Raw genomic sequence first — 20,370 nt, 5'->3', positions numbered from 1 at the left:
CATACGCATGAATTAGTAGAGCATTCGGGACCTCCGCAGCGTCCAATCAATGGTTTCTTGCCTTGAAGGAACCTGTCGGTTATCTACGCCACTCAAGAGTACAGCCGTGCAGAGACATGCTGAGCGAGCACAGTGCCTAAAATGCTGCTGCGCCATCGAACTCAGCACACAGTTGCTGTCAGTTTGAAGGTTGTTGTTTGACCAGGTGTTTTGAGTCCGTTGTGCTGCTGGAAATGCCGTGAGGGTGCTCAAAGACTCTGTAAGGATGATTGCTACCTGCGGTTCTGGTTGTATATTATGAGGCACTTAAAAGTAGGTTGATGTTCTCTTGCTTTAGGTTGCTGTGCTGAAAATTGTCATTTTGTTTGTTGCTGGGAACTAATTTTCCGGGGACGCGCAGCCTATAGAAGGACAAAAGTAGACTTCCACGCGCCTCTGAGAAGAGCGGTGCAAGGCTAATTTTGCCTAGTATTCAAAATTTTGGTATTTGTCTCGTCGATTCTTCTGACGTGCGTATCTAAGGTGACGGAAAGCAAGTCTAAGGAATTACATCTGTACCGCCTGTTTTGTAGGTATCATTTCAACCGACCCTCTGCTGCTTCTCTTGCGACTTACTTTGAAGAAGCCAATGCAGTCATGTAAACGCCGCTTCAAAGAAATATCAAACTCACTTATTAAAAGAAAGATGGTTTTAACGCGAAGTTTTCTTCTATGAAACCTGAGTCAACGTGAAATTCCGTATAACATACTGCTTCTATCGGGTCAGAATAGTGCCATCAGATAGATGTACACTTGATAACGCGAGCGATCGTGGCTCAATTTCTACCACGGGAAACGTTTCTTTCTTGAGGCACGCGATGTGCCTTCGCTTATAATCAGCGTAGTTTTGTAAAGCTCATTGTGAAAATTTCTCTTTCCTGCAATGTGTTTTATTCGAACGAATAAAGCCTTCAGTGAGGCATACAAAGCGCCGCTTTAATACATTCATGACCGAATTGCCTTAATAGATGAAACTAAAAACAAGTTCTGTGAATTCGTGTATACACCATGGCCGCACACGTGCGTGGGGGTGCTAGGCACGAGCCATAAAGCTCCACCGGCAAAGTCTGGAATAAGGTCACCGAAAAAGCTCTAAATGCCAGATAAGGCAATTGTGAGCACTGAGAGCGACATTTTTTTATTATGTTTCCTCGTGGATCCACGTGCGATGTCCCCATTGTCGAACCGCGTCTGTAGAAAATTTTAAAACGCTTCTAAAGCACCGTTTTATGCTTACCGTTTGGCTGCTGCTGACGTAATTTCCCGGTGTTCATTGTTTTATACGTTTTTTTTAGGGGAATGGCATGTGGAATAAGGGACGTTGACATCGAGCAGAATGGAAAAAAACGTCCATGTTTCCAAGTACGGGTACCTAACGCAGCTGCATGCCATGACCTTCTGAATATCACACTGCCGGGAGTATGAACACTCGTTCTCTGTAGGGCTGTAGCTTTACCGTTCGAGTTGGCCCACTTGAAATGTTTTGTATCTCCAGGTTATCGGTAGTTTGCGCGGGGACACATTGAGAGACCTAAAGAACTATTCACACCACGTAGGCTGATATACTTGAGAAGTGAGCGGTAATACTTCTTTCAACGTTTTATAAATAATGCACTGCCTACTATAGTAAAAAAATTACTCCCACCTCCCCTCGCGGGAACCCCTGTGTAGATGTGACGCATAGGGGGTTCCGTTGTTGTTTCCGTTAGGTGGATTCTCCCATCGCGTGAAACGGGCCGTGAACCCCCTGCCGCTGCTATGACGCAACGTGGCGCGGCTATGACCCAACACAATCCAACACAATCCACTTTAATCCAGTCCAATCCAAATCCAATCCAATCCAACCCAAATCCAATCAAATCCAATCCAATTCTAGCCGAGCCATGCCAAGCCAAGCCAATCCAATCGAATCCATTCCAATGCCCTTCACGAGAGAGTGTTCGCTATCGGAGAGGAGAGGGGATGAGCGGCGGAGAGCGCAGCTCGCGCGGCGAGGAGAATAGGGGAGGGGTGTGGAAGTACAACGACAACGCCGTATGGAGGGACAAGGCGAGTGAATGAGACGCCGTCGCATCTAAAACATCACACGAATTTCTCCCGGTTATACGTTTCCCGGAAGCGCGTTTAGTCACATGTTTTTGAATCCGCCAGAGATTTTGACACCAGACAGGAGACAATACCGCCAAGTGGCTTTGTGCGCAATTTTTACTGAAAATCATACCTACAACGTGCTGCTTTAAAAAAAACGTCCTTTGGGTTCTATATAAGGGGTGCGATATGCGACGTTGTTCTCCTTTCCTTCCGACAGCTTTAATAACAACGCCTGGGGATAAAAATTATTTCTATGAATCATTGACGTATTTTATGTATTATGCTTGCGAAGAAATCACCCAGATTGAGAGGTACCAGCTAGGGGCCGAGATACGAGCACACTTTCCACAATAACCTCCCCTTTCTCCTTCTCATGAAGACGTCTTGGCCCTCCTTATTATGAAAAGGCGCACAAAAGCATGTAGGTAGAGTGTCTACTTCTACGTGTTGTATCATCCTGCTATTCGTGCTTTGTGGACCGGGGGCCGAAGCCTTACGAGAAATTCCAACCGTCATTAGCTTCTACAGGAGAAGATTGCATCTTGTGTGTTTAAGGTTGCATGAATGTATTTGTGTAGCCCCAAAAGCCAGCCACGTGTTTAGAGTGCTGTAAGTACACTTAGTCTACTATGGTAGCAATATTGTTGATATCGAAAGCTATATATATGTTGCTTGTTTATGGGTTTCCCCGTTTTCGCCTTTGTTGAAAACCTTGCATGCCCCTCTGTACAACTTCCTGAGGTAGATCTTAACTTGAGGGTAAATGAAATAGGTTCCATAGACATTTATTTTTATTTTGGGATTTAAGCATAGACGTTTCGTGCACCTCCGTTATGGTCAGCAAGGCGAAAAAAAATTACCGCAGGTCCGACTTGTGGAGAAACAGCAAAGTGGCTGGAGAAGCACAAAGTTGCTGACCTCTCTCCCTTCGTCGGAGACCAGGGGCCGTTTGCCCGTACATGATAAGTTGGAGAATAAGTTCTCAACTACGACTTATGCGCTTAAGTCGTTTGCCGGAAACCGAAACAAGCGCGCCAATAAGGTGGCCGACTTATTCCCCACCTTATACTGGTAGGGAGGTCCCGGCCAGCCTACGCAGCGAAGTCGCAAGTTTATGCGCTCCCTAGGAAATACGTCCTTTGCCAGGAACCGAAAGAAGCGCGCGGATAAGCCTTGTTTACATACGAAGGACCCGGCCAGCGTACGCGGATAAGTTGCGAACTTATAATTAAAGGATGGCTGCCGTTGCTCCCCCTCGCCCACATCGGCTACTAGCTCTGCTGCTAAGGCTGTCCTTGCGCAGACAGCGCGTTTCGCGACCGAATACGCCCGTTCGAGGTCTACGACGACGAACGCTTGCGCCGGCGGTTACGGTTTGGTCGGGGCGGCGTTCAGTTTTGCCCGAACGCATAAGTTCCCGCCTGCAAAAAGACAGCGGCCGCCGACTACGATAAGTCGAAGACAGCAACGGCGAATAAGTGGTTTGCCGGAAACGCCGCAAGTGATCATCTAGGGACAACTTATCTAGGGACCAGTGAAAGTTCAGCACCTAGTTGACGACTGTGAAAGAAATCTAGGGAAAACGCGAGGAAACCGAAACCGACTGAAAAGGTGCATATCGACGGCTAGAAAATCAGCTCGCAGTACGCCAGGAAGCCAAGTGGGCGACACCTAGGCCCGGCGCAGCCAATGAAAATGCTGCCGCCTTTTGCGACAGTCGTCTGCTTTGGAAGCTGCGATCATCTACCCTTTGCCGTTTGATTTCACGCGAAGAAAGCTTCGTGTTCAACCAGCGTGGCGGAGTGGAGCTCGCAGTGGATCATTTTTCTCACTAATTACATGTGCACGTCCATGCACTCCTCTTCAAATCCAAACTGCTTTGAGCATGTTGGAATTGCGCAATGAGATAGACGTCGGCTTCATAACGCGATGGAGCCAGCTTCGATTCTGACCACAGGAAGCGTTTTTTTCCCTGTCACTTTACTCACAAACATCACCGTCGTCAGAGACAGTTGGCTTTCCTGCAGTGCTTTTTCGAGGCGACATAGGCCATCAGTGAGATATAGAGAGCTTCACTTTAATAATGGTTCAAGCGGTGGTAGTGAAACGGCTACGCTGGTTGCTGCGGTTTCATCCCTCGGTCTCACTCGCGAAATTCAGCGGCCGCAAAGAGGCTCCGTAACCCAATTCGCGAAAAACTCGGGGCATGAAACTAAAAGGTCTTATAGTACTATTGTACCTTCAATTGTGAGCTGATGTACCTCGTACCATTCGATTTCACCGCTCTAAGTGGCCGACAAACACCGATGCGCGCTCGCGCTCCGCGGCAGTAGCGCGCGGCACAGGCCGGCCTGCGGCCGCTCTCGCTCCGGCCGCTCGGGCGCTCCGATTGCTCGCAGCGCCCTCTGCGCAGCGCTGTGCTTGCATCAGCGGCGCGGATACTCCTTCCCATAGAGAAAGCGCGCGGACGGCAGACTAGCACATATTTCTAGGGACCATACTTACACCTTCCCTTTCTAGCCACCATAGCAACGACGCATCGGGCAAGCCCATACGATGATAACACAACACGTTTTTTTTTTTTTTTTTTTTTTACTGGCGTACTTTTTGCATTGCAAATTTTGCTTTTTTTTTCACTCACCGATAGATACTAGTGCCTTGCTTCAGTACGGTGACACACACAACCGAACCAAACGCCTACGCAGACGCTAGCACTTTTTTTAGGTGAATATGTCAGATGAGGGTAGACGCTGTCGTCTGCATGGACGTTTTGTGAGGACAATAGTCTCCGGCGACGGCTTCTGCGCTAAATGTACGAGTTTATTTCAGGTACAGACGGTTGAGGCGTAATGTGTTTTTATTGTATGTCAGTATTGCGTTGTCGGTAGAAACATGTTGCTTTCTGTAAATCACCCGCCGCGGTGGCTCAGTGGCTAAGGCGTTGCGCTGCTGAGCACGAGGTCACGGGTTCGTTTCCCGGCCGCGGCGGCCGCTTTTCTGATGGAGGCGAAAAGCAAAAACGCCCGTGTGTACGAGATTTCGGCGCACGTTAAAGATCCCCAGGTGGTCAAAATTAATCCGGAGCCCTCCACTACGGCGCGCCTCATCGCCTGCGTTGCGTCGGCGCGTTAAACCCTACAATCAATCAATCAATCTTTCTGTAAATCGTTATAGTATATTGCAGCACCACAGACGCGCACTCCAACACACAAGCCATCGGCCGTGGTTGCGTGGTAAACCTATTAGCGCCATTTCGCTTGTGCAACTTTGGCGAGAGCAAGTCGCAATAATGAGTGTGCTTAAACATTCATTGCATTAATCCTTGTGACCAAAAATACGAGAGCATCGTCGTCAAAATAAAATAATCTGGAAAGCCTGTTTACAAGCGTCTTCTGCTTTCCGTGGACATGTGAAACTAGACGTGTAGTCGCGCCACGGGAAGTGGTTGCGTGTGGGGGTGTTTTTATAGATCTCAGACAACAAGGTTCCAAATGTGGCGCAATTTAACTGATAATGTTTGCTCTATTTCACAACGATCGCCGCTTCTAAAGCAGGCAGATGACTGTCGGCAAAATGCGGCAGCGTTTTCTTTAGCTACAACGGTCCTAGGTGACGCCCACTTGGCTTTCTAGCGTACTGCGAGCTGATTTTCTGCCCGCCGATTGTTGACTTTTCAATCTGTTTCGGTTTCGTAGCGTTTCCCCTAGATTTTGTTAAAGTCCCTATATTTTGTATCCGTGTGATCAGCTAGGTACTCGATGGCTAGGTACATAAGTGTCGCTGGTACCCAATAAGTTTTCTCTGGATGGTCACGTGCGGCGATTCCGGCAACCAACTTATTTGGCGCGGCTGTCTCCGACTTATCGTAGTCGGCGGTCGCCGTCTTATTGTAGGAGGGAACTTATGCGTACGGGCAAACGGGCCCAGGCTGTTGCAACTGACATGTATTTCCGAAGTTGCCCTCGAAATGTCTCAATGACTGGTAGCCCCTGATATCTTTTTCGCAGGCTTTCACTTGTCTCACAAATTGGACCGTGATAGAACCGGCGGCAACCAGCTTCGCGAATACAGCGTGAACTGTCGAGGAGAAGAGCACGCAATAGATCACGCCAGGAACGCCGGGCAGAGTGTTCTCGAAGTTGGGGTTGGACTATGCAAGGCGCTTCTCACGCGGCGCACGCGAACGTCGAGTCGGTAATAACGCGATAGCGTTATTAGGGACATTTTTCGACTTCCCCGTGCCTGCTAGGCGTCCGCTATTAGCCCTGCTCATAAAGCGTGCGTAGAAATACGTCGTCGCTGCCACCCGAAGGCCTGAACCAGGAAGATGGCACAAGCGCAGCTGAAACGTGGATAGGAGGGCAATGATACTACGTCGGAGACGAACGAAAGCATACGCATTTGCAGTAGGTGCCGCGTCTGCGCACTGAACTTTGTTCAACACCGTGTCCGTGCTAGCATAGACAAACGCGGTCCCCAGCGGCGCCCGTAACTGACGCCATCCTACCAAAGCGTCGTTCCCCATCGATACACCGGTGTTTCAGTTTCGGATTTCATCAAAAAAACGGCCGTCTCGGCGGAGAAAAAAGCCATGCATTTGGGTTTGGCAGTGCAAAACTTGACTCACTAAGCCACGCCGGCGTATTTTCTACCGGAACGTATGCCACACCAACATTCAGACCCCATACAAGAACTGGGGGCAAAGGATTAACGTCAGCCTCTCAGAAACTAAACCACTGATTAATAGGGAAAATAAAACAAAATAAAACCCAATATATTAGACCTATCAAGCAATTTTTATAGTAATTGTGAAAATTCCGGTATTTGTCTCCGCAATATTCTACGCTTCACACTCGACGAAGGGCGCGAAGGCGCGAAGTTAGTAATCTCGCTTGAATTGTTATGGATGTCCTCCCGGAGAGCAGTTAACTAAGAAGGCTTGGCTTGGCTCTAGAGTCAAACGGACGAGACGAAATCACAATCATAAAAAACAGGGTATATAAACAATTACCCTAATTTTAAAACTCCCAATCAAGCGAAGATTGACTGCGCAATTAAATGTTTATTCCTCTTCCTCTTAACAAACTACCCTTATTCGAAAACTATCGAGAGAAGAGTAGAAAAGAAAACAAGAAACGGTCAGACTGATTTAGCCAATGCTATAAGCCAGATTTTACAGAACCTGCCATACCAAATATTTAACCGTACCAAAGAAAACGAGGAACTTTAATATCCGTACAGTCTCAACGGCTGTACCTAACCTCAGAATATTGACCGTCAGGGGAACTGACGACCGGTAGACAACCCGGGTAACACAACGAATAAGGCATAGGCGGGTTTAGAAGAACGGGAAGCCCAATAAGGCGGTGGAGGATTAAAAAACAGTAGAAGGCACAGAATAGGCTCGGGCAACTTAGGGCAATATAGGTGAAAGCCAAAGGAAGAAGCCTTCATCGGTGGGTCGCCCTGACCAAGGTTGATGATGATGACCATACATTACCTCGCAAAATTGTGTATTCGTAAAGCTTTTAACGCAATCAGAGAAACCACACTTTTAATATTAGGTGAGCGGCTTTAACAAGAAAACTAGGGTGCGCCATCGTATGGAAGACTGACACCAATATGTAAAGATAGGACTGGACTCCATGATAGACATGTTACAGATTTACCGACTTGAAATAAAAGCAATCATTACCAAACACGCGGATCTAAATGTAAACAATATAACAGGTGATATGGCGGGATCGAGTTCATTTGAGAAAGGTTTAAAAATCCCGAAGCCGACTGCAGAATCAAGAAAAGTACAAGACGGCAATTGTCGGCGTTTATTGCTGCGGCAATCTTTGTGCCTTCATGAACCCTCAAACGTACAAAAAACGGAAGTTGGAGACATGCTCTTGGGAATCCTACAAGCGAAGGTATCGAATGAATGCATAAATATCATTCATCATCAAAAGCCATTCTGATGCCCACTGCAGGGTGATGTATTCTCGCATTGACTTCCAGCAGCTCGTACCCTGCGGGTTCGACTCAAGTGTCGGCTTTTTCTGTCCTTCAGTTCTTGTCAAGCAGATATGATAAATACAGCAAGTTCGTTCGAAAACGCTCTCATGGAGTTAAAGTAACACTTACGAGACTACGTTTGAAGCCTCAAACATAGGTGTCACCTCTAACTTGTTTTCCTTTTCGTCTTGCGAGCCCGTCACATGGCGCTCGCTCCCGCATAAGCTTGGACAACGCGTGCGCTCACGAGCCCTCGGTATTTATCTTCACGGATGGCAAAGCAAGAGCTTCTACAGCCTGCTGTTAATAGGAACATGTGGTAGCATGTGACGGCGGGCATGTCAAACCGCCACTTTTAAATTCCGCATTCAACAACTTTACTTGCTTCTTATGGGCACAAACTTTTTTCTATATGACGCGTGTTTTGCTTGGCCGCTAAAGGGGCTTGCATCCAAACTTGTGCTTTCCTTCTCTTTTTCGTTTTCTACGGTTTAAGCTTCGTTGTGAGCCCTCTTAGAACATCTGATTGTTTTTAAATATATGTAATTCAGCGGTGTCCTTATGTGTGTCCTGAGTAAAGACGTGGCCACTGCTAAACATCTTGTGTCATCGGGAGCCACCTCTCCAGAATGGGCGCTGCCCACTATTGCAGCTCGGTAGCTCCTTCCATAATACCCAACATTTAATTATTTTCAACAATCTACTTTCTTGTCGATATCGATTGTGGGCCGCTCTTTATGTTCATACACAAGAGGAACAGAGAAAACACAGCGGGTTAAACACACCTTCAGTTTTGGACATTACAAAACAGCGGATAGGATTCTACCCCATGCACAAAATTCCACATCCGCGGTACCCGCACGGTGGCTGTCAGTGCACCCCCAACTGCTTTTTGTGTCCTCTACGCTTGGCTTTACTGCAATTTCGACTGAGCATTCTGGTGAACACAAAAAGCTATTTCACGTTAGCATAGGTGACTCTAGCTAAGTAGGAACATTCTTGCTGAGCATATTTATAAATTGACACAATTACCCTGCGTAATAAGCGCAACACATACATTGGATGGAAGAACGGTCCCTTACACCAAAATATAAAAAAAATGTTTTAGTGGTTTTAGCATCCCCTCATCAGCCTGTTGTGTATACTGGAGGATGAAGGCCTCTCCCAAGAACCTCTATCCACAACTATCGAGGGAGAGCTGAGTCCGCCATTTCCGCACCAAAATTTGTAGATCATCCCTCAATCGAGTGTTTGTCCGGCCCTCCGTAGCTGCCTGCACGGATTTAGCAATTCTCAGCCCATTCTGCGGTATTGTCCGTCTTCTCGCTGCCTTGCGTAGTCGGCGATACAGCGGATCGGGACTGAACGCCGATACTGTTGTAAATTTATTAAGAACGTTTGTGAAAAATTTACCGAACCAGGAATGCCGAATGATTGCTTTGTAAGGTAATGAGTTGTTTGCATTTTAGAGCACCGCCTAGTGTGGTTGCACCTGTCTGGTACAATCTCTTTTTGTATTCTGTGATGGTGTGACCAGACCAGGCAGTGTTTCGGGCTTGGCGATCGTATAAAGGGTGGTGACCGAGCATCGTTAAAAGACTCTCAGAAACTGGGACGCCTTCCATGAATGTATACACTTTTTGGCATCTAGAAGCATCGCTTTTTTCTACTTGAGGGTGAATGGCCGACTCGAAGTGAAATCAAACCCCCAAGCATGACCCGTGCAAGCAAGGCCCGTATATATGACATGCATAACCCGTATGGCATGACCCGTGCACGAAGCACACAAGAAGCGTTGCATAGCGTGTCCTTCCGTTGTGACCTTAAGGGCTCCTTTCTTTACTCTACCCTTTAGTATCATAAGCCGTGCTAGGCCGACATTCACCACAATAAAAGGCAATTTTGTGTTAATAAGCCGCGTTTTATAGGGCACAGTAAAAAACCAACCAGATGATCTGAAGCGCGACAGCTCCTTTGAATTGCGACGCACCACAAAACATCTAGTACGACCCATTCTCTTATCGTATCTGCTACGAGCTCACGTTGGTCTAGGTTATACACATTGACCAAATAGCAAACGTTGAAGAATACGTACATGGGCGCTTGTACTGAAAATACGAGCCTGCTGATGGCGTGCGTGTGAGCGTTGCTTTCGTTCGGCTGCAATGAGTCTCGCCCGGATGTGCTTTACCACTGCCTTCAGCACTACCTGTGAGACTCCGCCCGCAAGTACCGGCGCGGCGCCAGCTGCAGGATTTGACTGCAGCTGTGAAGTGCCACACATTGTAACCCCGCTAAATGCACGAAGAAACACTGAGCTGCGCGCGTGTTTTGCAGTAATACTATGTTGCGCCGAAGCTGTATTCTTTAGTTTTGTTGCCAGCGCCTGGCTGAGCCAGACTATTTTATCCTTCTGGAGTTGAGCGCCCATTTACTATTGTTCTGATGTAAAGCGCCGGCAATCTTGTTTGATAGAGAGAGAATTTCACACGGGCATCATTAGCCTAGATTGCTTTTCTTTATTGGGCAATCCTCACCGCCGATATAAATGGTTCGAGAAAGAATAGCTGTGACAAACAAATGTTCGCCGGGAAAAGAGTGTCATTCTTGTCGCAGACGGTGGCTGAGCCCGTCGACCTTTTGACGGCTTGCTCGACACATTGTAATCTTTACGTTCATTGTGAAGCACAATGTTTTTCCAACTAAATCTGTTCTTCAAAGAGGCCTGCGTCGTTTATGAGAAAGTGACAACTGGTGGATAAGCGAGCTCGTGCATTTTTGGCCCATAACACCCCCTTCAAGCAGCGAAGCTAGTGCAACCAGAATAAGCTCACGTCAGCAAGGTGAACCACCCCAATTTTGTCTCCTGCCCCACCGAACCAAAAATAGAGCCGCTGACAAAACCTCGGTCAATGAAATCCTCAGGCTCGTCATTGAACAGCGGCCGAGGAAGTCTGCATGGTTCCAAGCAGCCACGGTATTGTCGATATTCATTGCAGACCGCTATTGATCTTCATTTAGAAGACGAGCAGAGAAAAACCCACGCCATCATGCCAGTCTATAAACATTTAAAGCACGTGCCGCGAACACGGAACAGGAAGCAACATGAATTAAGGGAGACCATATTCCTTGTGGAAGAATTAGCGTGACGCGGCATCTTGTTTGGGAAAGTCTATATAGCGATGTGTAATGTAAATCAATGTACAGTTCTAGTTGTAGGGTAATTGTTCGCCTGGAAATAGGTGCCAAGCCCTCGACGCTACAGCGGTTTGTAGGAGAAGCCCATATTAAATAACGCAGACACTTAACTGGCGGAATCGAGAGGATCTCAAATCGCGAAGAGGTAATATTATTGCCGATCGACGCCTTAGCGTTTACCGGCAATATCAGCACATTATCAGCAGGTGGACCTGCATGTAAGAACTGCCGAGACAGCATTAAGAAAACTCAGCCATCTGGTGCGCCACCGACAGGGTACTATTTCAGAAGGAGGATGGCTCGGAGTTAGCGGATAAACTTTTAAATAGGGAATGTCTTCAATGTTCTGAGAAGGCGACTACATATTTAAAAGGGGAGTGTTCAGAGGAGTGCACTGAGGAGGGCGGGACATTAGAGTACAATAGTATGGTAGATTGCGCGCTCATTGCCTATCCCTCCCAGGAAATGTATCCATGCTGGTTTGCGGAACCTTAGGCCGGCGGCGATCCTGCCATCTTCTTCCCAAATAACGACCGGGCAAAATTCTTTCATTCTTACGTAAGGTGGCCAAAGGGTGTTTGACTGATCCCTTGAAGCAGCAGTGAAAGAATTCTCAAGCTCTTTGTTAGGCAGCTCTGAAGAGGCCTAGGCTCCATTCAGAGGAGCGTGAGCGTGTCGTCCTAGTGCGCGACTTTAAAGAACTGTTTAAAAGGGTAGGAAATCAGTCAGTTCCCTTTTGGAATTGTACACGTTCCGAATCCCGCGACAAATTTGATGAAAATACTGGCGCTTACATTCCCTCGTGGGGTGTTTTAGAAGCTTTGGAAACCGCGGACGAGCCATCGTCGGGTAGAAAACCGGCGGCCTTAACGCTGTTCATACCGAGTGGCCTACACGTCGAAGATTAGGGTGACGGCAGGCCTTTTCGGGCAAAGTCAACTCCTGACGACCGTTCTAGCGCCAAACATAAGCGAGGGGCGACCATCGAGATAGTGGAACGATTAGTGTGATGGTGGCTCTTGGTGACATAAATGGACGTTTGTTTACCCTCCAAGGAAGCAGCACTGAGGAGAAGTGCTCTGAAACGATGGGGACCACCTAACGTGCAGGACCAACATGTCAAAGCAGAACCGAATATAACAAAAACCTGGACACAAACTGGTATTTTAGCCAGAATTTACCCCAAAACAAACGTATCTTTTTGAGTAGGCGTGACCCGAAATGGAACTGACCTGAACAAAATAAAGGATGCTGGTTCAATGATCCATTGTTTCAAATGCGCTATCAATGGCGTTCGTATTTTTTTCTTTCACACAATCAACACCATAACTTCTCAGACACTTTTGTCCTCATGGTGAATTACAACACTTCCAACGGATAATAATGGTCACAATATATAGGTAAGATATGCGCACGAATGTTGCAATGGTATGTTGCTGCTGCCTGCATTAAACAAAAGGCTGGGCGACGAAAAAACGCACTTGCAATTACGGTACTTCCTAACACGAAATTTGTACGCAGCGCGAACTGCAATGTTATCGGTCACGGCGCATATCTGTTGCATAACAGTAAGTGATCTCGTGATCCTCAACCGCACGGCGGTGCACTACTACTCTGCTGCTATCTCGCAGCGCGTCGCTGATGCCGGACGGTAGTGTGGTTGCAAATTGTGTTTGATTTTCTCGTGCAAATTTCACGTGGTTCGTATAAGCCACACACGGAGGAGCAGCGACCTTGTTGCAAATGATGTTTTAAATCCTTGCGAAGATGTCCCATGGTTCGGGTTAGCGACGAACGGAGCAGCGTGTGGGGAGTGTAGTGTGAGGTGGAGGAGGCTCCTTAGCTGCTTTGCATGGCGAAAGTGTGAGGGGGAGTCAGTCAGAGACATGACTCCATACCCGCCCATGCTGCCATTCTCTTTACCTTTCGCATGACGCTGTTCTCCGTTTTCTTTCCGCCTGCGCTAATTCAGTCGTCCACTGGGACACGTGGACTCAGGCAGAAGTACCGGCAGCCAATGCATTGTGGCCGAAAAGTTCACACTCTCAGTAGCCTGCATACGATATTAAACATTGACTTTGACCTTCCCTAATAGCGAATTTGTAGGTAAAATCATGGCGTAAGATATCTCCACCATGCAACGACTGGGGAATGCCCGTCTGTAAAAAACTTGTCAAACAACCAGGGAGATGCTCGACGCCTACGCAATCAAAAAACGAGGCGACAAATGTGTCAGCCAGCCGTCTTTAGGACTGTCCCCGCAAGAAGTAGAATATCTAGATAAAAACGTCCGATGCAATTCATAGTAGAAGTGTGTAACATGTGCCGGTGGTGTGTACATATGTTCTTTGTTTTCAAAATCCCTTTTTGTTGTGAGTGGCGCCGCGTTTGTGTTTACCTTAGTCCTTCGTCCGTGTTTTTTGGCGCCTAGTGAAGGTGAATTCTCACACACAAAGCTTCCTCCGTGTTGTATATCATTATTTCCTTAAAGAAGACGTCGCATCCCTGAAAAGTCTAGATATCTGAGAAGTGCGGGTTAGAACACGCGCCCCCTACCCCCATGCCACCCATTAATTTCTGTTCCAGACAGCGCGTAGGGAGTGCTCTGTTCCTACCTGCAAAGCTCCCTTCCAACAACCCAAACCCCCAACCAGATAAATACCCTGGCTCCGGCATTACCTGCACATGGTTTTGTACGTTGACGTTGGTACGCGAACATCTGGTCCTTCATTTTGCCTATTTCCCACTTTTTTGACACATATTTTATATGTCTTTTCCTTAGCGGTTCAGTACTATAGGCAACAGTCTTGCACAGTTTCCTTTGCAAGGAATTCAAAGGATATGTTTTAATATCCAGTAGTTGAAGAAGCGTTTAGGAACATTAAAGCTTAAATAGTCTGTACCACGTTTGTGTGGCCGTATTAAATACGGCGATAACCTCGCGAAATAATGGATTATCCTTACGATAGAGCTGCTGGGTTATAAACTACATTTTGATAACTGCGTTTGTGCGTTGTCGGTGTTAACGAATAAACAGCGCACTTATACGTTTTAACAGCCTGCTAACCAACCTAATAGCCACCTGCTTGTATTTCCCATCAGCACGTGATTCGCTTATTACATTGCTTTTAAAATGCAAGGAACCAATGCGGTACATGTGGCTTCGTGCCCACAAAAAATAGGACAGTCTACGAGGAAATGCAAAGCCTTGAAAGAAACGCTCACAGTGCTCAGTACTATGGCTCGGCCGCAAGGCCACATTATTCCGCCAGCACTGCCTTATTTGGAGGGTTCCACCATTTACATCTCTTTCTGCCATCGTTTGAGTACTTTATAGGATAGCGCACTAATAAAGTTATGCTACACCCTAAGAAAAAAGGGTAGAAAAAGGGAGCAAATCGAGGGGTTAACGGACAAGCGAGCTTCTCCCTTTAGCTAATTACACGTAGCACCCTCTGTACGGCCTCTACGAAACTCCGAAACGGGGGAGGAAATATTCTCCCCGGTCGTCTGCAATCTGCAGTCGGCGCCGACGCCGAAAACGAAAACGTAATTTATCGTTGCACTGTGGCTTTCGCTGATCGGGCGCATACGACGACTATGAGCAACACCTCCCCTGCGGTGTGTTGCTTGCATGTTTTCTTGCTGTCTTTTTTTATTGTTACCATGTGGCCGCCACGCTAACGCACGGCTTGCCAGCCGTGTGTTTGAAGCACATTCTGTGGGCACCTCTGCATGCTTGCTGTGGGCGACTCGCCTGCGCCCTGTCCAACGTTACCACTGCATTTGTGGACATTTTATACTGACGCCCAAGGGTAAAAGAGGGCAGCGATGATAGCAAACTGCCCATTTTTTCGTCAGCGAGCACGGACCGCAGCATATTGACGCATCAGTTACCAACAACAAAAGGCCCCCATTCGGTAACATCTTCGCTGACTGGTTGCCAGACCCGTGGTGCGCTCTACGCTAAGGCGAGGCAATGAGTGTCATTACTCAAACATACCTGCCACACTGTTTCGTGAAACATTTTTTCTTATTTGAGATATATTACTGCTTCTTACAAAACGACAAATTAATACAAGTTTGCAATTGCACGGGTTACATTTGTTGAAATAACGAAACCCACCTAAGGCTCACGCACTGCCGTAGGTTATTGAAAGAAGAAACAAGCTCATTGTTCCTACCTGCATTCTCGGCGATCAGGGTTTTAAATAATTTGTGGCCGTTTCAATGTTTAGTTGTGGCTTGTGATCATGCGGACATGTCAAAAGTGTACTATATGGGATGGTGGATACGTGTATTATGCTTGCGATGTTGTGTGTTACGTGTATTGTGCGTTGGCAGTGCCTTTAATGAAGTGTATGTCGCTGTGTTGTGCTATATTTCTTCCAAATACGTGCCCGCCCACATGCGGCCTCCGTGATATACGTTATCTATAAAGGAAACCAAAGAAACGCCTTGATGTAAGTGCCCACTGATGGGTATGCTTAGTAGCTGCTCCTTCCCACCCCTACTTTTTTTTGCGTCATCTATCGGTAATTTTAAAACATTTACGATTGCTTTACTTCGTGCACGCTAGAGGGCGAGCATTGTCAGGCCTCTCAAGCTTGGACGTTCCCTGGTTTCCCTGTAGGCGGCGTAAAAATCGACGCCCCACGTGACCAACCTACAGCGCAGTTTTCGACCGTTAAGTCCACCAGACGGCGCAACCGAAAGGTTACTATTGGTATAGAATACATAACATTCATTCTGTGACGCAAAGAGTCAACACAGTTCGCTTACAATGTGTTGTTTAAAAATATTAATAACAAGTTCCGCATCAAAACATCCGTTGAGAAAAAATGTACGCAGCTTTTTACCAACAGCGGACTGCTGCACCACCTCGTTTCTGCATTTGCAACCACAAAGCCGCCAATTCCAATTGAAACCGCTGCAACGGCCCACCATTTCTATGTGCGCGGAGCGCTGGTTTCGTGACTGTTATTGCCCTTATGCGCTTTTGCGTCCAACAGTTGTTGAGAGGACTGGCAAAACACGGGAATTGAGTGCTTGTTGAGTGACAAATGTGGGAAATTCCGCATCGAAAGACAGCTGTCGAGGCCAGAATATTTGATTCTTCCAACAGAAGGTGAGTGTTATGCACGCCGCTAGAAAGACGGTGCAAACGAAACCGTTGTCGCCGTCAATACCTCATTTGTGCCCTTCGTTCGAAATCTTAGCGCAAGTGAACGAGTTGTTATGGAAAAAAAATGTTGTCGCGAAAGCGACGTACAATTGCAGCGATCGAAATGAAATGATGTCCTGGCCTCTGTAAACATGCGGATGTCAATAAACGATTTGCTCTCACTTGCTGCTCACTGTGGTCTGTGCCAGTCGAGGCCATCTGGTCACCTGGCGTAACATCACTTCACTAGCGGGGCGCAAGTAAACACGCGGCCAGCGTGCCAGCCAGGAACCAGAAGGAGCAGCCACGGCCGGACTAGACGCTCATTTCGCGCGCGGGAGGAGAGTCGAGTCCGGCCGTGGAGCAGCGAGCGGGCGGCCGACGTGCGAGGGCAGCGATGTTATTAAGGAGCTCAAGCGGCCTGTGCAAAAAGCATCCGCCATGTTTACAAAGCCGTGTTTACAGCACCATCAAGCGGGCGTCCTCGGTAGTTCACGACGCCGCCAATACGCTTTTTCTGGCAGTACAGGCAAAGCTAGATCTCTGCTTCTCTAAAATCCTCCCTGTTCTGTGGCATTGTCATCTCCTCGCTCGGACGGATGCGACAGCGACGGATACGTTTTTCGTGTTGCATGCATTGCCTTTGCGCTGAGCTTTACGATTGCAGACGGTCTGCGTGTTTGATGCATTGATTGTAGCAAGGTAAGGCGACTAACAACAACTGGTTGTTCTTAAACGGCCTCATTGGATGCTTGTGATCTCGTGTGCGGTGAACGGCGGGGTCACGAGCCTGTCGGAAATAAAAGCGGTATTTTGAAAGCAATCGGTATGACTTCTACTACGTTTACGGCGGCGCGTTCGCTCTGAACGCGTGGGCGAGGAGCGCAGCGAGACGAATGCAAGAAGTCGCGCATATACGATTAGCGACATCGCTTGCTAACCGCAGTTCTGGTGCGCGGTAGGTCATTTCTTGGTTATTTTAGCACATTTGAAGCGCACGCAACCACAGTAACCTACGTATTTGTACTTCATCGATCCTCAAACCGATCAGCTGCTAGGCCTTTCTCCCATTACAAGCCTTGATCGGGTGACGCTGCCAGGAGAGGAACGGTCCTCCATTAGCTCACGAAAGGGGGAAATCTTCCTCCACTCTTAGGGGGAAGAATGCGCGCCTCCCTCTTAAAGGGAGAATCTTTCTACGTCTGAGGAAGCAATATATGATACATTCCTGTTTCACCCTTAAGGGAGAAACTACCACACCCTTTTTTCTTAGTGTAGAAGCTATTGCGAAAGCACGTTCGAGGGCGATGACGGCCGTCGGCGCTGCCTGACCGACCCAGAGTTGCGCGCGTGTGCCGTCGTTGGCGATGCGTCCGCCTGGCAAACTCGAGGGTTCGGAGCCTATACCCTTGTCAAATGCATTGGCGAAAGATTTTACAAAGCTTACAAGAAGGCTCAAGGAACAACTGCTAAACGTAGTCGTCCAAAATACGTTTTAAAAGCGTAGTTGCTGGTGGGAGCTTCACCTTAAGAACATTGACTTCTAGAAGCCACCTGTTTCTGTTTGAAATTTGTTTCTGATATTATGCGCTTCATGAGGTTGTGTGCGAGAAATAGATGGTGTGTGTCGGACAAATATCTGTAGGAACGCTATTAATTTTGCGGCATTCCGTCGAAAGTACGAGTGATACGGCAGCAGAAAGCGACGGAGGGGAGATAGGGCAGAGGAAGAGTGCTGCCGTCGCCACCCTCGACACGTTGCAATGGAGATGCCAAGCAAGGCGTGCCGCATGCGGCTGCCTGGGCGTCGAAAAGTTTTGTGTTCCAGCGACCCCGTATAGTCGTTTTACAGTCGCGGCTGCAGCCATTGCGGGCGGCAAAATACAAAAAAAAAATTTGAATAGGCAAAAGCACTTGTGGATATATTTCAGCGGGCAAAAAGAAAAATCGCGTGGTCCGCCAATTCCGCTTTGTAAGGGGGAAAACGGGATGATTGCAAATTTTGACCGCTGAGCAAGGTTTGCGTGGTGGACGAAGGACGTGAGGAAAACGCCGCGGCAGACGTCTGAATAAAGAGCAATGCATGCCCGTCCGGCGAAGCCTACGTTCACAACTGAAAGGGGCGATATGCAACAAATTCCTAAATATCCAGCAATAGATACAGGTCGGTAAATTTGACTATTTTCCTTGCAAAAAGAAAAACCTTTCGTTTGGATTTCCCGGCAGTTTCGTGGGGCATCTTTACCCACAATAGATGTGAACAATGGTCCACAGAACCCTTATACAATGCAAACAAACATACCAATGCATACTCGCCGGTGCAATATTTCTCATTCGTGTGTATGAGAATATGAGAGCAGTTGTCCTAGCACAAACCATGATTTCGAGCCACACTTATTTTTTCTCACTGCGCACGTTGAGGCTCGAAATTCCGAACAAAAACAAATCACCCTAAACACAGTTTACAGGCCACCAAATTGTTCCTTTGAGTTGCCATCAGCACGTATTTTTCATTTCAATAGGATACTATACTTTGGTATTGTTCCTCGGGTGTATCTTGTAGTAAATGTTTGGTTTTACATCTGCCCTTTTCTTCCAGCGTAGCCACTGTTTAGGGCAAACAGGCTTATACTTGCCGTGTAAGGAGCCTCCAGGTGGCTAGCACTTCCACTGGAACTTCATCTTTACCTTTCCAGTATGCCATGTTAGGGCAGGCTTGTTTACCGCTGGGGTGCGCTGTGCGGATTATGCGATCTAGCTTCCCTCCTCACGGCCCAGTGAAAAGCTGCTGGTCGCTCACATCTTGGCACACCAGATGCAACGGCAGTAGAAATATCCTTCGCAACAAAAATACTCGTGCGCATATGCGCTTAGCGAAAAATGACCAAGAGCTCTCTTTTTTGGGGACTAAGTCACTTTGTCAAAATTTTTCAACCCTTTAGTGACGTAATGTGAAGGTTCGAACGGTTATGACGCAACCGGTAGGTGCGTTCTGACACTGGACGAGGAATAACTTGTGGAAGGGACCTGCAGAAAAAAAACAGGGCAGCACCGCCTTCCAGGTTTCATCCACCGACACCCGCAGCGCACGCTCAGTACACTACCACTAGGACACGGGGTCTTCTATGTTGGAAGCACAACATGTATTTTCAAAGAAGCGGATATATACATAATACATTCCCACGCAAAAGGCGTTAAAATTGGTTCACCCACATACTGTCATGATTTAACCTTCGACCATCTTTAGGTCAGCGTTCCCTGAACGCGCGAATTGCACAAAACGAAGGACTGCTGGTGCAAAAACAAGGAACAAATAGGAAAATAGGAGGTTGACAAACAATGAAAAAATGAATTGAACAAAGAATGCTGGGCTGGTGCCATGTTCACATGCGGATGCATACTCAGGGTTGATGTGAACAACGCCTGATCGGTATAGAAAACATTCAGGAAAGCTTGAACTCTCGAGGGACTTCAACGGCGAAACTGCTATGCGAATATTGACGGACACAAAATTGAGGTTTAGACTACTTATGGGGTCGTGGTTGACGTCATCGGCCTGGACATTCTAGGACTTTATGTTGAGCAAGCTCAGAGTGAGCTCGTCGTTTTGGTCGACGTTTTCGTACGGCACTCTGCAAGCGCAAGGTAACCCTACCACATATTTTAATGTCAACGCAAACAATCAGTGATAAAGGCAAACGCAGTAAATTGACATTGGCGAAACTGGGAGAGAAAATTGGGAGCTTGGTTTTGGCTAGTAATTATAACGCAGTAGACACAGTCGTAGTCGTTAGAAGGAAAATAAACAGGAAGAAAGGGCACTTAGGATATGGTTGACCTCGGCAGGGAGCTAGCCTGCACCCAGTCTAGTCCGG

General features: G+C 47.5%; 1 protein-coding gene across 1 annotated transcript in view; it reads right to left on the bottom strand.

The window, feature by feature from the left end:
• LOC144175501 (putative 4-coumarate--CoA ligase 1) overlaps nt 1-10,331 on the bottom strand; it is a gene marked incomplete in the record, with an annotated part of 354,765 nt that extends 344,434 nt beyond the window's left edge. The window contains 1 exon segment of the mRNA XM_077704581.1: nt 10,229-10,331.
• Between the last annotated feature and the right edge of the window lie 10,039 nt (nt 10,332-20,370).

Source organism: Haemaphysalis longicornis, unplaced genomic scaffold, assembly GCF_048455015.1.
Source record: "Haemaphysalis longicornis isolate Haplotype H1 unplaced genomic scaffold, Haemaphysalis longicornis Haplotype H1 scaffold_3, whole genome shotgun sequence".
NCBI classification, from domain to species: Eukaryota; Metazoa; Arthropoda; class Arachnida; order Ixodida; family Ixodidae; genus Haemaphysalis; species Haemaphysalis longicornis.
This window is presented reverse-complemented; position numbering and strand designations above follow the sequence as displayed.